Here is a 17267-nt window from a genome sequence, read left to right on the forward strand (position 1 = left end):
TCAGAAGGGGGATGGGAGAAGTAGGGAATGGGAATTAAAGAGTACACTTATCATAATGAAAACAAAATTTTTTTAAAGGTAACCTGAAAAAATTTACAGTCACCAAAATGAAACAACCAAGAGGACACCACTTTAAACAGTATGTCAATTATATTTTTAATTTCATATCTTTTATTAGCAACAATGGACACTATGGAATTAAATTCCCTTTACTACCCCTTTCTCCCTAGAAGCTTTGCAGGCTCTCCCTCCTCTGCAATTTCAAGTAGATGAATATAAATTTGTCTTGCTTTGTTGCAGAATCTATACCCACTGAGAGGCAAGTTTGCTTTGTTTGGTATTCCATACAAATGGTCCAACATCTTATTTTTTTTAATCTGATTTTCATTGTTGTCATTGCAGTTGCCATTATTACACTACATTAGCTCCCACTTCTGGAGACCCAATAAATTGGATGCTTGCAATGACATCAGCTTTTCATCATCTTTATTTAAACTATCTGGCCTAACTGAAATGGCTATTATTCAAGGTCCAATCTTCTTCAGACGTAAGAGACCTTAGAACTGAAATTCTTGCAGTTTGGGGAAAGGAAAATTTTTTCCTCCATCCTGGACAATTGCGGCTTATATGCCATGCTGAGCTAAGGAATGGGAGACGGGCCTGGGGCTTCAAATGGGAAGAGGATATTTCACAGGACTATAAGAAGAGCAGGTGTTAGGTAATTAAATGTTTGCCCTGCCATACAGATGGGTCATTCAGACAAAATTCATCTCTCTTAGTAATGCTTACTGAAAATGGGATTAAAATACCTGCCTTGCAGATTTTCTGTGTGTTTAAATGAGATACGGCAGGCGCAAGCTCCTAAAAACACACAGTAAACTGGCACATAATAGACTTTGGTCAGCGTTGGTGGAGTCAGCCTGGGTGGGATGGAGCAGAGTCAGGCAGAAAAGTAACATGGAAGATGTCTGCAGACTAGTGTAGGATTTTAAGTCAATGAAGAAGAAGAAATGAGGCCTTCAGCCTAGGAGAATGATTTGCGCAAAGATTCTGAAGTGACAAGGAGCCTGTGGCATGCCAATGTTAAAAGACCCTAGTCTACAGAAATACCTGACAGCTACATCAGGGGAATTACTGGTGGAGAAAAGGGTACAGGAGTCATCAGCTATAAAATTCTCTCCCTCTCCCTTTTTTCTTCACCTGGAGATGAAAGCAGAAGTCTTGCTATTTGGTGAAGGAGAAATTGCAGGAAAAAAACAAGCCAGAAAAGCCACTGACATAGTGAAAAGGCATCCCAGCCTAGAAGTCAGCAACTGGTCTCAGAGCTGTTACCGATTGTGGTGTAGAAACATGGGTTTAATGGCCCCATGTATCAGTTTCCCCATTGGCCACATGGAGATAACACCCTTTTATTTCCTTCGCCAGTGAATTAAAAAGTAGGAAAGTTCCTTAAACCACACGGTTATACAGATATAATGTGCAGCTAGTTCAGAGCCCAAGCCACTTGAGTAAATGTGGCCAGAGTGGGGAAAAGCCTGGAAATGGGAAAGTTCTAAGCAACTATTACTTAAGAAAAGGAAAGTTGTCTTTAACGGCTTTCAATATCCTGATTACAGAAAAAAAAAGACTCATTGGTAATGGCTGAGAAGAAAAGGTAATTAATTGCCATTATTATTAACATTTACTGTAGTAGTGTTGTGCATCAGGCAAAGACTCATAAGCAGATATGACAAATCTATACCTCTGAAAAGACAGGGACACAGAAGACAAATGGGGAAACAGAATTTATACTTAAAAGACAAATAACAAGGATGCAAATGTTAAATACAAGCAAAAATAAAAGCAAGCTGGGGTCTATGACAGCGAAATGTCCAGATCTGAAAAGATACATAAGGCTTTGATGTGCCCACTAGGACATACCTGTAGTTCTCTAAATCCTGCTCCAAATGATATGCCTATGTAGATTCTAGTTAATCTTTCTGTTTAACTGTTTTTAATAACCTATTTTTAACAGAAATGTACAATTACATGTAGACACATTCTCCTCTCTAACTCAGGCACAGATGCAGCAAGAGGGAACTTTGGCTTCTTGTCCCATAAGATCAAAGTCAAAATGTACACCTCTTACCTTAGTTATAGACCAGGAACCTAGGAAGAAAAAAAAAAAAAAAAGGTGAGTAGAGGAGGGGGAAAGGCATCATAAACCCAAAGGTACAAGAGGATGCAAATTGGAGGTGGGAGGTTCTTCGTTTTAGTACTTTGTTTCTTACATTTAAAAACATTAATCTTTTTGGGGGAACCTGGGTGGCTCAGTCAGTTGAGTGTTGGACTTTGGCTCAGATCACGATCTCACAGCTTGTGAGCTCAAGCCCGCATCAGGCTCGCTGCTATCAGCGCAGAGCCTGCTTTGGATCCTGTGCCTGGCTCTGTCTCTGCCCTCCCCCACTCACTCTTTCTCAAAAATTAATTAATTAATTAATCTGTTTATGTTATGTATATTTTATCACAATTTTAAAAAACACATTAATATGCCAACTCACTAACAGAGGATCCAAAACCATTTGTTCCATCTGGTGTCGTGTCTATGGTCCAAATGCTAAATGGGGTCTCTTAGGGTCAAAAAATTTTTTAGTTTTTTTAGATTCAATTTATTTACTTATTTACTTTATTTGAGAGAGAGAGAGAAAGTGGGGGAGAGGGGCAGAGGGAAAGAGACAGAGAATCTTAAGCAGGCTCCATGCTCCGTGCAGAGCTCAGTGTGGGGTCCATCCCACGACCCTGGGATCATGACTTGAGCCGAAATTAAGGCAGACACCCAACTGACTGAGCCACCCAGGCACCCCAGGATCAAATATTTTTGATGGCACTCGATGCTAAAACTTTTGGTAAAATTTTATTTCACAACTCCGTATACATGTGTGTGTATATGTTTGTGTGTGTATGTGTGTTTATGTGTGTGTGTTCACAAGAAATAAGAGTTTCATGAAATAATACCTTTGCTATGTACAAAACACTATGGAGCTTTCCGTTTAATCTTTGAAATGTTGATTTCAATCCATTAAATTGATATCTCAATGGGCTGGGACCTATGTTTGAAAACCACACTCGGAGGCCATCTCCTGTCTCAGAGCACAAGTCTTGTTAGTGAACAGGACAAATGACTTGCTCAAAGTTAAATTTCAACTCCCAAGGTTTTTCCCTGTTACTTTGCCCACTGTTTCAACTTTCTACCACTCCACACTTCTGCAAATATTGATTGAGGTTTTATGAGTTAGAAAACACCCATAAACTATTTTCAAATGCTTTCAAATCCTGGCACGCACTTTGGCCAATCACAGCAGAGCTCTGCCTATCGCACAGTAGGTGTTCATAGCAACCCCCACAGAAGCCACCCTAACCCACATTCAGCCCCGACCACATCTCCTATTCGACAAACTGTATCCATTTTCTTTACCTTGGAATCCTAAGCCTAGGGCAATCACTTTAGGACCAGAGTCATAAAATAAAAATGTGGAGCTCTGCACATTGGAACAGGATGCATTCCAGAGAATGGAGGTAGATTGTCAGCTCACATATTTGAGGCTGGTACTATTTTCCATTTTATTTTTCATTTTTTTTCTTTAAAAATGTACTTGGGAACCTTCAGTTTCCTGTCCTAATTCTGCTGACTAAATCATTTTTTGTTTCCCCTGTACTAAAAGGAAGCTTACACAGGAGAACATAGAGTAAGAGCAATAGCCAGGTTACTATGGAAAAGTTTGCTCCTATTTTAGAGCAAGTGGCAAAAGTTACTCAGGGCAAGGAAAGAAGAATTAATAAGAATTAAGAATTCAGAATGATTAATTTCTAAATTGATTATAAGGATATTTATGCCCATTTGCCAGTGTTCTCGGCTGGAGTTTTTTTTTCAATGTTTTTTTTTGGGGGGACAGAGAGAGACAGAGCATGAACGGGGGAGGGGCAGAGAGAGAGGGAGACACAGAATCGGAAACAGGCTCCAGGCTCCGAGCCATCAGCCCAGAGCCTGACGCGGGGCTCGGACTCACGGACCGCGAGATCGTGACCTGGCTGAAGTCGGACGCTTAACCGACTGCGCCACCCAGGCGCCCCTCGGCTGGAGTTTTGAGCAAGATATGAGGTTCTATTTAGTTTCATCTGGGCAAAATAGAGCTTCGAGTTTGGCGGGAACTTTAACTCCTGTACCATCCCTGGCCTATAACAGACGTTTGATAAATGTATATTGAATTAATTGAACAAAATCCCTCTGCTTCATACCATCAAGTGATTACCCAGCTTCTCCTTAACCTTTCCAATGAGAGCAAATCTGTCACTTCCCAAAGCAGAGAGCTTTGGATAGTTCAGATGGTTAGAAAGCTTTTACTTGTATTAAACTGAATTGTCGCTCCCTCTACTTTCTCCATTTTCTATTGCTTGAAGAGTGCTCTCATGTCCACAGCTGTCTTCTCTTCTCCAGATTAAATATCCTAATCCCTTCCAAGGGCTAACACAGGACACAATTCCACATCTCCCCCACCCACTGGTCACTCCTGGAAGCGTGGTTTGACCAGTCTAGGTGGAACAGCGTCACGTTCCTCTGTCCTAGAGGCTACCGCCTTTACAAAGGCCATCTGTCTGCCACCCCATTCACTACCTTACCAATCACTGCACAGTCAACTCATGCTGACCTTTCAACAGGGTTTAATGGGAACAGATTGGCCACTGGAGCAGAGAGACCTGAGTTGAAAATCTAGTTTTGCCATGTACTTGCTGATCATACGAGTAGCCCACATTTCTCTCATTTCCATGGATAATGTGATGTCCATACATTGTTGCAGTCTGATACACTGTACAAGACTGTCTGTCCCAGTATATCACCAGTCTAGTCAGCTCATGATGGAAAGGAGCGTAGCCTGCTTGCATCGGGGAGTGTCCTCGCCATCAGCACCGAATGATAACAGAACAATCGCTGCTAGGATTTACTGAGCATCTGCTGGGCGCTGGGAACAACTCTAATCCTTTTACAGTATTAGGATTAGTTCATGTGATCCTCATAATGATCCTTAGAAATAACAATTAACATTATCCCTGTTTTCTAGGTGTAAAAACTAGGATTCTACAGAAGTTAAAGAATTTGCCCCAGGTCATAATGGCTAATAAGTGGTGATAAGCAGAATTCAAACCTAGGCAAACTAGCTTCTGAACCCAGCTCTAAACAACTCCACTTTACTATTTCTTTACGAATCTAATCATGGCACAGCTGACTGTATACATACAGTCTTCTCCCCAAGGCAGAATCTTTACTAAAGAGGTTCAGAGACTGTCCAAGTAGGACAATTTGAGAAGATCCAATATTTGGGGGTCTGGGGAATCTATTTAGTTTTCATTTCAGCTTTAATTGCATTTCAAAATTTGGATTCGTATTCATGTTGAGGAGGAAATCTCAGATCACTCTAAACACAAGATTTTGTAGTATAACTGATGCTCCAGAAATGTTTAACAGAATTGCGGTGCGCTTATATTTGTCCTTGCAAGATCCTGATTTCCTTAAATTCTCCCAATGTATGCTACCTTTGATAAGGAGAGTTACTTGAATGAAAAGAATCATATTAACTTTGTTTCCAAAATATCAGCACATCTGTTTAGTGTTTCTTATTTTCATCTTCCTCCTTTGGACATCTGTACTTTGCAATTCTTTCACTCCTGTTGGGAGTTTCTCTTCCTCCATGGCGGACATCTGGCATCTTAAACAAGAACACTGATGGTAAACTGTATGCCATGTGGCCAAACATTGCCTAAAGAGGCCTTTGAAAGAACACTGTGACGTACTCGGTGGCTGCTGATGTGAACAGGGAAAATGAACATATGTGTCCAGAAGACACTTGCAAGCAGATGATTAAATCTAACTCCCAAGTCAGCACATCCAGTGTTCGGGAAAAATACCGTATCATCAGAAACTTTTTGGTTTCTTCAGCTTAATATAGACAAGTAGACAAGTGTTCCTTTGGTTTGGAAAATGATTGTGATGAAATTTTTATTTCTCATACATGGAAATGTGGTCAAGGAGGCAACTTTTTGGTGGCTACATCTGTGAGGGCTGGCCCGGTTTGCCCCGGTTCATCTCACACAGTCTCTTAAATGGTAGGGAAGCTGTGTCCCAGAGCCAGGGTTCTAGAGCGACTAACATTCACTGAGCCCAGACCCCGTCCAGGCGGTGGGTGGGGTGCTTCTACTGTGTCACACACAGTATCTTAGCCTCCCAACAATCCCGTGAAATAGGCATACCCATTTTATAGGTGAACGAATGGAAGCACAAAGAATACAAAACAATTGACTTCAAGTGCCACGCTTTTTCAGTGGTATAGCCTAGCTTCAGATCTTTGAGATCTTCTATCTGAAAACCACCTTTCACTACATCTTAAGTTGGAATTTTGAAACACTGTCCAACAGGCAGATGGTCGAAGCTCTGTGCCCAGAGTAGAGTAACTTACTCCAGCCTGGACCTTACAACCATACTCATCTTAGGAAGGTTTGAGTCCAATTTGTAATGGAATTTGATGTCACCGGCACAAAATAAAAGACCCTAAGATATAAAGACAAGCTCACTAGGTGCAGTGTGCCTGGAATAACAATCTCTCAGAACATTTCCCAGAAGTAACCTATGCTACAGTGAGATTTTGAATTTGCTTAACTGATGACATGAAGGTCCACAGCCCACAACCAGGTAAGCAGAAAGCAGCCAAGCTAAAATGTAGTCATGATAAACCACTTTTTTTTTTTCTTTACCTTTATTTTGAGAGACAGAGAGAGACAGAGCCTGAGCAGGGAGGGGCAGAGAGAGAAGGACACTCAGAATTGGAAGCAGGCTCCAGGCTCTGAGCTGTCAGCACAGAGCCCGATGAGGGGCTCAAACTCACGAACGGCGAGATTATGACCTGAGCTGAAGTCAGACACCCAACCAACTGAGCCACCCAGACGCCCCTTGATAAACCACTTCTAAACCTCATAAGATTACGATTCTGAGACTGGATTCAAACAAAGAAGCATCTGAAGGGACCCACTGGCTTGTGTAATGAAGTCCAACACAGGACTCAAATGTAGGCAGTGGCAGCTCCAAAGGGAAAGAGAATCCAGGGAACAGGAGGCATTCCTGCTGAGCCCAGTGCTGTCCGCATTAACGGAGGGAGATCCCAGATCCACCCTTAACTTTACTAAGGAAAAGGCAGGTTCCCTGCAGGTGTTGAGGTTGAATCAAACTGAAGTGGATTTTGAGATCCACATGGAGCCTGGACGCTAGCCTGGGGCTTCTTAAGCTATACTGTGCATGCGAGTCTCCTGGGGGTCTGTTAAAATGCAGATTCTGACTCAGAAGTTCCCAGTGGGGGCCTGTGACTTGACTCCGCATTTCTATCAAGCTCCCTGGTGATGCCCAGGTTGCTTCAGAGCACATTTGAGTAGATTGTAGAGGAAAGAGGTTTTCATTAGCCTGCTTCTACAGCACGCCCCACAGGGAGGGCACACTGTGTGGCCAGCTGACTTGAAAGTGGTTTCTGCTTGGCAGCTGTTTTCTCTAACTGTAGCAGCTTATATTCTACCAAGCTTTTCCGTGGACAAGGGCAATCCCTGGGGCGATCACAGCTTAAATAAAACAGCCCTTAAGACCATTCAGCTCCTTTGCTGGAACTCCACAATTGCCAAACAACCCACTCATCCTAATTCTTGAGGCTTTCCCCCCCTGAGAGGATGTTAGACTCCAGTATGAAGATTCAGCCTTGCCAGCAGCCCTCTTGCTCCGCACAGAGTAATGAAGACGGCTGATGAATCAGTGTTTTGTGCCGTTGGGTAGCAGATTTCTTTTTTTTTTCAATTTTTTTTTTCAACGTTTATTTGTTTTTGGGACAGAGAGAGACAGAGCATGAACGGGGGAGGGGCAGAGAGAGAGGGAGACACAGAATCGGAAACAGGCTCCAGGCTCTGAGCCATCAGCCCAGAGCCTGACGCGGGGCTCGAACTCACGGACCGTGAGATCGTGACCTGGCTGAAGTCGGACGCTTAACCGACTGCGCCACCCAGGCGCCCCTCTTTTTTTTTTTTTTTTTTTTCAATTTTTTTTTTTTTCAGATTTCTTAATGACCATAGGGGAACTGATAAAAATTGAGTTTCTGAAACTGAATTAGAGGAATGACCTATTGTGAACTTCACGGAGTCACTCCAGGAAAGAGCAGCTGGATAGCCAGTCCCTGCAGACTCTGCCCGGGAACACCACCCTCTCCTGCAGACCCAGCCAGGGCTGGAACAAGGGTAGGATTTTTCAAAAATGATCAAACACCACCACAAATACCCCACCCCCATCTTTCAAACAAACAAACAAACAAAAACTCTTAGCTTTACTATATCACTCCTCCCTGCCCGCCCTGCCAGCCCAATCACACACTCACAAGAGATGAAACAAACCACAGCGTGCACATTTGGGAATCTAATTTTGGAGTCTAGTTAAAGGTTGGTTGTAGTGGGGGCACCAGCCTTGACCTGCTTCCTTTTATTCACCCGATTTAGCAAGAGGGAGGTGGCCTCTGTGTCAGGACTCTCACACTTGGAGCTGTGAAGGACTGGTACGGGCATAGTGCAGGTGGCATTGTTGGGCCTTGCCTGGGAATGGGCTCTCAAGACTATCCTTTCTGCCCCAGGGTAGCCTAGACCTGAGGTGTCCCTGGCCCACCAAGGCCCTTCCCTAGAGACCGAGCCTTGGGTGAGTCTCTGATTCTGCCCCTGAGGACCTCAGACACTGAGCCGCAGCCGCTGCTTCAGCCTGTCTGGATATCTCTGTGCAATTAGCTCCTGGAAGGCCCGCCCTTGCCCTGACCCATTTCTCTCTGGCTGCTTAGCACTGGGCTGGGTCATGAATAGCCCTAAACCAGCATCCTGTCTGAGTGGCAGCGGGCACCAATCTGGGCTTGTGTGCAAGATCCCTCTGCAAGAGAGACTATATAACATTGTCCTGTTTGTAAGCCTGAGCTGCTTTGGGGCCACCTGTCAAGTCCTTACTGCTTGTCTGAGGCATACCTCTGATTTTCCCTGTGTACACAGAATAGAGAGAATCAGTCTGTGAATGAGTGAGCCTTTATGGGTTCACATTCCCATTCATCTTATCTTATTTATGGTGTATTTTTTTTTAATTTTTTTTTCAACGTTTATTTATTTATTTTTTGGGACAGAGAGAGACAGAGCATGAACGGGGGAGGGGCAGAGAGAGAGGGAGACACAGAATCAGAAACAGGCTCCAGGCTCTGAGCCATCAGCCCAGAGCCTGACGCGGGGCTCGAACCCACGGACCGCGAGATCGTGACCTGGCTGAAGTTGGACGCTTAACCGACTGCGCCACCCAGGCGCCCCTTATTTATGGTGTATTTAATGTTTATGGAGGATCTACTGTGTGTCAGGCACTGTGCCAATAAACAGCTGCCTCAGAATGCTTCCCTTGAGGGGCACCTGGGTAGCTCTGACTTCAACTCAGGTCATGATCTCACGGTTCATGGGTTCGAGCCCCACATTAGGCTCTCTGCTGTCAGCACAGAGTCTGTTTCAGGTTCTCTGTCCCCCCCCCCACCCCCCGCAAAAATAAATAAACATTTAAAAGAAAGAAAGAAAAAAAGAAGGCTTCCCTTGAGTTCTCTTTGATCACTCATCTCTCTTCCAGCAGCCTATTATTCTACTTCTGCAGCATCAAAAGCCTTTGAAACATTAAGAGGAGCAACCTTGTTTCATATTTGTGTATCACTTAAAACAGAAAAATGGTCAGCACAGTGGATCTATAGAAGTGCTTCATCATTGGGGCACCTGGGTGGCTCAGTCGGTTAAGCGTCCGACTTCAGCTCAGGTCACGATCTCGCGGTCCGCGAGTTCGAGCCCCGCGTCGGGCTCTGGGTTGATGGCTCAGAGCCTGGAGCCTGCTTCTGATTCTGTGTCTCCCCCTCTCTCTGCCCCTCCCCCGTTCATGCTGTGTCTCTCTCTGTCTCAAAAATAAATAGATGTTAAAAAAAATTTAAAAAAAAAAAGAAGTGCTTCATCATTATCTAATTTCTAAGAAGATTTATAAAACAAGAGGGGCAACAGATATGCAAATGTCATGAATTATCTGAGAGAAGGTACGTGATGAGTTGAAGGTTAGCTACCCACATGCTCACATCTGGACCTCTACAATGAGATTCCTTCTGCTCCCTGTACAAATACCAATTTGTGTCCTTTTTCTCTCTAAGTGCCAGATCTTTATTCCCAGGTGCCTGTGGACACCTCCACCTGGATAACCCACTCAAATCCAACCTGTCCCAGAGAGAACCCAACATCCTCCTCCCCAAAGCTGGGGCCTCTGCCTCCTGTCTTCCCTGCTCCAGAACACTGTGTTTTACAGATTTAGGGCAGTTCTGGGGACTCTCCCCAGAGCCACCTGGTGGGTGCTCGATAAGTGTTTATTGAAGGGCACTCCTTTGGCATCGGTTTGTTCCTGGGCTCAGACAAAACCAGCCTGTTCCTTGGATGACTTCTCCAAACAAGTTGCCCTGAATTAGAGATAATCACAAAATGGGTGCTGCTGGTGAAAATCATAGAAGAGATTCCAGCACCTCCATCTTTGTTTTTGTTTGTTGTCAGAGCTCACTCTTGGGAGAGTTTCAAGTTTCCACAAGGAAGGAAAAGAGATATTGACACGTCCTGCTTTGAAACCTCAGCATGTCACCCCAAATCACTGTCCTGGAAGAAGAGCAAGGACTTCACGTTGGCCCGGCTCCATGATATTTGGCCTGTGGCGAGTGATGGTTTCTAAGCGGTGAGGAGGAGGCTGAGACACTCCAAACAAAACCGTGTTTCTGGAAGTTGTTTGATATGTACATAAGTGTGTCGAAAATGGTCAAGAGGGAGATGCACCACACTAACAGGTAATAATGGGGGAAACTGAGTGTGGGGGCTAGGCAGGAACTCTGTACTGTCTTCATAGTGTTGTTATAAATCCAAAACTGTTCTAAAAAACAAAGTCTGTTTGAAAAGAAAAAAAGTTTAGGGGGGAAAAAGCAAATGAAAAAGCAGATTGTGAAAAATTCAGGAATTGCATAATAAATGCAAAAGCTGAAACTCAAGGCAACATGTGCTTGCCAGGGACCTGTTAGACAAGGACTTCTGAGGGTTCAGAGGAGGGAAGACTGGCCAGGAGGATGTAGGGGGCCTCCTGGAGGTAACAAGGCCTGGGGAATCCGGAAGGTTCCATCTGGGCAGGCCATGAGCACTTTGATACCCCACAGCTAAAGCACAGAAGGTATTCAAGAGCCCACAGACAAAAAGAAGGCACCTTTGGAACCAAAAAACTCAGATTGAAATCTCATCTTAAGATAAGTGTCTTAGAGATACGTACTTATCTCCAGGTATCTTAAGTTCTCCAAACCCCAATCATATCTCTTCTCTCTAAAATGCTATAAAATAGTGCTCATCTCACAGGTTTGAGTGAGATAATGCAGTAAAGTGTTTAGAATGGTGTGGACACCTTAGAGGGGCATCAACTGTATTAGCTGTTGCTGATGCTATTGTCAAAACTTTAGGTCAGAATGACTCCTAAACTCACTGAAGCCCAGATTCTTCTCCCCAAACTTCTCACTCTCAGCTTCCATTCAGATCAGACCCCAATTGTTCTCCCCTCCTGACTTTCTAGACCGACTTCCTTCATCTTTCTCTATTTCAGGCCCAAGGGGCCCTTCATGGGCTCCTTCCCTCTTCCCCAGATAATTTCTTATTCATATTCTTTTTCTTTTTAATTTTAGAGAGAAAGAGAAAGAGAGAGAATGCAAGCAGGGGAGAGAGGCAGAGGGAGAAAGAGAGAGAATCTTAAGCAGGCTCCACGCTCAGCATAGAGCCGGACACGGGGCTCGATCCCACAACCTGGGATCATGACCCAAGCCAAAATCAAGAGTTGGACACTTAACTGACTGAGCCACCCAGGCACCCCAATAAATTATTATTCTTTTTGTCTTTCCTGTTCACTGATCATCCTGACCCCCTTTCCCCAAATGTGTCCTGGTACCTGTCAGTCCTACTGAGTCTCATTAAAGCCAGGACTCCTGATGCTATAGTTATTTGCTCCTATCACAGTTGTATCTCAAGATTCATCTCCAGTTAGAATTCAAAGATAATAAGAAAGGGACCATCTTATCTTAAGATATTCAACCCAAATTATACTTTTCCTACTATCAACAACAAAAAAAAGGCTAACGAAAGTATTGGTTTTAGAAATATAATATCTGTAGTTCCCTATAGCATGGTACCATCTGGATTATTGGAAAGGGGTGCAAAATATACATGGCCTGGAGGAAATCTCACATGAGAGGTTGGGATTATCAGTTTAGCAAAGAAAGAACCTTTCCTCTCTGCGACTATAGTCCTTTACTGTTAGCAGAATGAGATGTCCTTGGACATCTGGTGCTTATAAGTTTACCCATTGGCAAAGAGATTGATAAAATTAATCAAAGGGGCTGTATCTCCCTCCCAGGCACACCCTTACTTTCCAGTGGTTTCCCACGGCTTTAGATCCATCAGAGCAGTAAAGAGCAAGATTAATAGAGGGCCGTAAATTTAGATTTGGAGTCATTTTAGTTGAAAAGTCCTCTGTCATAGTGTGTAAGAATTCTCATTCATTGCTAGTGGAAATACAAAATGGTAGAGCCACTCCGGAAGACAGACTGGCCATTTCTTATAAAGTTACATATAGTTTTACCATTCAATATGGCAATCACAGGCATTTACTGAACAGATTTGAAAACTTATGTACACAAAAATACACACATGAACGTTTACAGCAGTTTTACTCATAATCTGCAAAAATTGGAGGCAACCAAGATAGTCCTCAAAAGGTGAAGGTATGAAAAAAAAAAAAACTCCAGTACACCCATACAATGGAATACTATTCCGAAATAAAAAGGAATGAGCTATTAATTCATGCAACAACATACAAAACATTGCTGAATGAAACACATATTGCTAAGTGAAAAGAGCCAATCTTAAAAGGCTATTCCATTTATATAACATTCTGAAAAAGGTAAAATTATAGAAATATAAAACATATCAGTGGTTGCCAGGAGTGTGGGGAGTGGAGAGGGCTGAATAGATGAACTGCATTTTAGGGCAGTAAAACTGTTCTGTATGTTACATGAGACTGCATTTTTCAAACACACAGAACTTTATAGCACAAGGAATCAACCTTAATGTAAAAAAAATTAGGTCAGGGAAATCCCAGAGTAGAATGTAGACTGTGATAAAAGAATCTGTTATTAAGATATATGATAATAATTTAACTGAAGAGAGTGGATGTTGACCTAAATGACTTTGGAAATGAGTGGAGATTGTAAGACCAAAGGCAAAAGGAACTGTACCTGAGCACTATACTTTAATTGATAAAGTTATTTCCTATGCAGATATGGGTTAACAATCCTGAAACCACTATACGCATATACTGGGATTAAACAAATAAGTAAGTGGGTGGCAGATAATGGGAGCCAAATTTACTACTCTTGCAGTATGAAGTTACAGATGAGCAAGGGGAAAGGCTAGAATGAATTATGTGATACTAGATTGGAGTTGGAGAGATCAGTATGAACCTGTGTTTAGCTTAATATAGTCACAGATGGATATAATATAGTAACAATTATGGATGTATGTGTATGCACAGATTAGTATACACATATAAAAACAATAAAGTTAATCAAACCAAAATTTGTCCTTTGAAAAGATAATCAAGATTGACAAAATTTTAGCTAAACTGACCAAATTAAAAGAGAGAGAAAACTCACTCAAAGTATGAAAATCAAGAGTGAGAGAACATCAGTACCAACATTACAGAAATAAGAGAGATTATAAAATAATACTAGGAATAGCTGTATGCCAACAAATTAGACAATTTAGATGAAATGGGCAAATTCCTAGAAAGACACAAACTATGGATACTGACTGAAGACGAAATAGAAATTTATATATACTTATAACAAGAAATTGAAATAGAAATTTTATAACTCCATACAAATAAAAGCTCAGGCCCATATAGCTTCACAGGTGAATTCTAACATATATTTAAGGAAGAAAGAGTAACAATTCTTCACAAACTCTTCCAAAAAATAAAGGCAGGGGGAACACTTCCGAACTCACTCTATGAGGTTAGTATTACCCTCAAACCAAAACCAAACACTTTATAGGAAAAAAAATAGAGCAATATCTCCCATGAATATAGATGTAAAAATCTGCAACAAAATACTTGAAACCTGAAATGAGCAACATATAAAAAGGATTATACACCATGACCAAGCACGATTTATCCCAGGAGTACAAGGTTGGTTTAACATCTGAAAATCAATTAATATAATATACTATAACAATAGAATAGAAGACCAAAACCACATGATCATCTCAATAGATCCAGAAAAAGATTTGACAAGATTCAACGCCCTTTCATTGTAAAAACACTCAACAGGAGCGCCTGGATGGCTCAGTGGGTTAAGCGGCTGACATCAGCTCAGGTTATGATCTCACGGTTTGTGAGTTCAAGCCCCGTGTCGGGCTCTGTGCTGGCAGCTCAGAACCTGGAACCTGCTTCAGATTCTCTGTCTCCCTCTCTTTCTGCCCCTCCCCTGCTCGCACTCTGTCTCTGTCTCAAAATAAATAAACATTGGCCAAAAAAAAACCACTCAAGAAATGAAAGGAAACTACCCCAACCTGATAAAAAACACTTATTAAAAAACCACAGCTAACATCATACTTAGTGCTGAAACACTGAATGTCTTCCCCTAAGATCAGGAACAAGACAAAGATGCCTACTGTCACTACTTGTATTCAACATGTGCTGGAGGTTCTAGCTAATGCAACTTGGCAAGAAAAAATAAATAAATAAAAAGTATCCAGATTGAAAAGGAAGAAGTGAAACTATCTCCCACTTGTAATTAATAAGATTCTGTAGATAGAAAATCCTAATGAATCCACTAAAAAGCTATTAGCATATACATATATATTTCTTAGTTCTGTCCACTGAGAGAGCCTAGAAGCAACAACACCCAGGTACAGTGAGGACACCCAGTGCCCAGATCTTGGTTTCCAATACCATTCCTCAATAAAAAGAAACTAAGCTCCTTGGAGAAATGGCTGGGGCATGGAATATACAACATAAATACGGAACATCTGCTAGTGCCAGAAAGTAAGGAAGTACTCAAAGAAAAACATACAAGGATATGTCCATGGCAACCGAAGGAGCTCCCAATAGCCAAAACTGGAACGATGTCCAGTAACAAAATAAATAGCAATAATAATACTGTTATAACTCCAAGTATAAAATAAATACCCACAAGATCCTACTGATACCAATAAATGATTGACTAAATAAATAAGTAGAAAAAAGACAGAAGAATTCCAAGCAATATATGTAGATATTATTTCATTAAGGACATAGAGAAGAACTTCCTACCCCTAAAGGATAGGGTGTGCATAGTGACTTTCTTCCAAAGGATACCATATGAAAGGGGGAGAAAAAAGAAAACTTTACATATAATACCTCAACTAGGTGATCAAGGTCAACATCCACAGTGAAAAGTCATGTTGATAGTACCATTGATATGATGTGATCAAATGGCACTTTATTCCTATGGTTTTCCTCCCCAAAACCCATAACCCCAGTCTAATCATGAGGAAAACATCAGATAAATTCCAACTGAAGGGCATTCTACAAAATACTTAACCAGAACTCCTCAAAACTGTCACGTTCACTAAAAACAAGAAAAGTCTGAGAAACTCTTGCATTCTAGAGGAGCCTAACGAGACATGGTAACTATATGTATGTGGAATCCTGGATGATATCCCGGAACAGAAATGGAACATACGTAAAAACCAAGAAATCCAAATTTAAGTATGGACTTCAGTTAAGAATAATGTATCAGGGTGTCTGGCTGGCTCCATTGGTAGAGCATGAGACTCTTGATCTCAAGGTTATGAGTTCAAGCCCCACACAGGGTGTAGAGCTTACTTAAAAAAAAAAGCATCAACTTTGGTTCATATGATAAATATGATAATGCGTAATAGCAATGTACGATAACAGTAGGAGAAACTGGGTGTGAAGTATAACTTTCCGTATTATCCTTGTAACTTTTCTGTAAATCAAAAAAAAAATTTAAAGTAGAAAGTTTATTTAAAAAAAATATATGGGTGAAGGTGAGCAAAAGGTATAAACTTCTAGTTATAAATAAATAAGTCCTGGGGATGTCATGTACAGCATGGTGACTATGGTTAATAATACTGTATTGCATAAAGTTGCTAAAACATGCACACACACACATATACATACATATACACATAGTTGTTGGCAAGGAATAGAAGAAAAAAAATCCCAGAAAGTTAATAGCAGATAAGTTTCTTAAATGTTTCTTAATGAATGTGTATTACTTTGAACATTAAAAAAAAAAAAAACCTGTCACTTTTTCCAGTTTTACTGAGGTATAGCTGACAATTCGAAATGGTATATATTATAAGAGATTATTTAATATACATATACATTGTGAAATAGTTACCACAGTTAAACCACTTAGCATCTCTCTCACCTCCCATAGTTACCGTTTCCTTTTCTTTTTGTGGCGAGAATACTTAAGATCTACCCTCTCAGCGAATTCCAAGTACATAAAACAATCTCATTAACCATAGTCATATTGTTGTATATTAGATCTCCAGAGCGTATTCATCTCGCAGAATTGAAATTCTGTACCCCTTGACCAACATCTTCCTGTTTCCCTCTCCCACATTTTTGTAACCATGGAAAAAGAAAGTAATTATTTAAAAACAAACCCCAGCTTTCTCACTTCTATATTATATCCACTTCTATTACATAATAAGAGGCATATCTTTCTCTTATGCTGATCACGATGCAGACAAGAGATTCATGCCAAAAGCTGACTCATGCTGAGCACATACGATGTGCCATGCATTGTGCGTACATCAATTCTCCTTATCAACCCAATGAGGTGGGCACTCATGTAATCATTGTGCCCACTTTACAGCTGAGAAAACTTAGAGTGGTTAGGAATTTGCCCCACTAGGAGGGTGTACAGCTAGAATCTGAATCCAGGTCAACGGACTCCAGAACCCATGATGGCCTGGGCTAGGATGAAGCACAAGGCCTGAGGGCTGGCTGGTTGTCTGGTTGGCTAATACTCAAGATTCAGAGTAGTGGCAGGAGGGTAGGCTAGCAGGTCCTGAGCATCTCT

At 41.6% G+C, this 17267-nt stretch overlaps 1 protein-coding gene across 2 annotated transcripts in view; it reads right to left on the minus strand.

The window, feature by feature from the left end:
• TFRC (transferrin receptor) overlaps positions 1–17267 on the minus strand; it is a 76040-nt gene that overhangs the window by 31274 nt on the left and 27499 nt on the right. For both annotated transcript variants that reach the window (XM_045036319.1, XM_019839232.3), the window contains exon 2: positions 2129–2148. The gene's annotated coding sequence lies outside the window, so the exon portion shown is untranslated. The remainder of the gene's footprint in view (positions 1–2128; positions 2149–17267) is intronic.

The sequence above is a fragment of the Felis catus genome, chromosome C2, assembly GCF_018350175.1.
Source record: "Felis catus isolate Fca126 chromosome C2, F.catus_Fca126_mat1.0, whole genome shotgun sequence".
NCBI lineage: Eukaryota > Metazoa > Chordata > Mammalia > Carnivora > Felidae > Felis > Felis catus.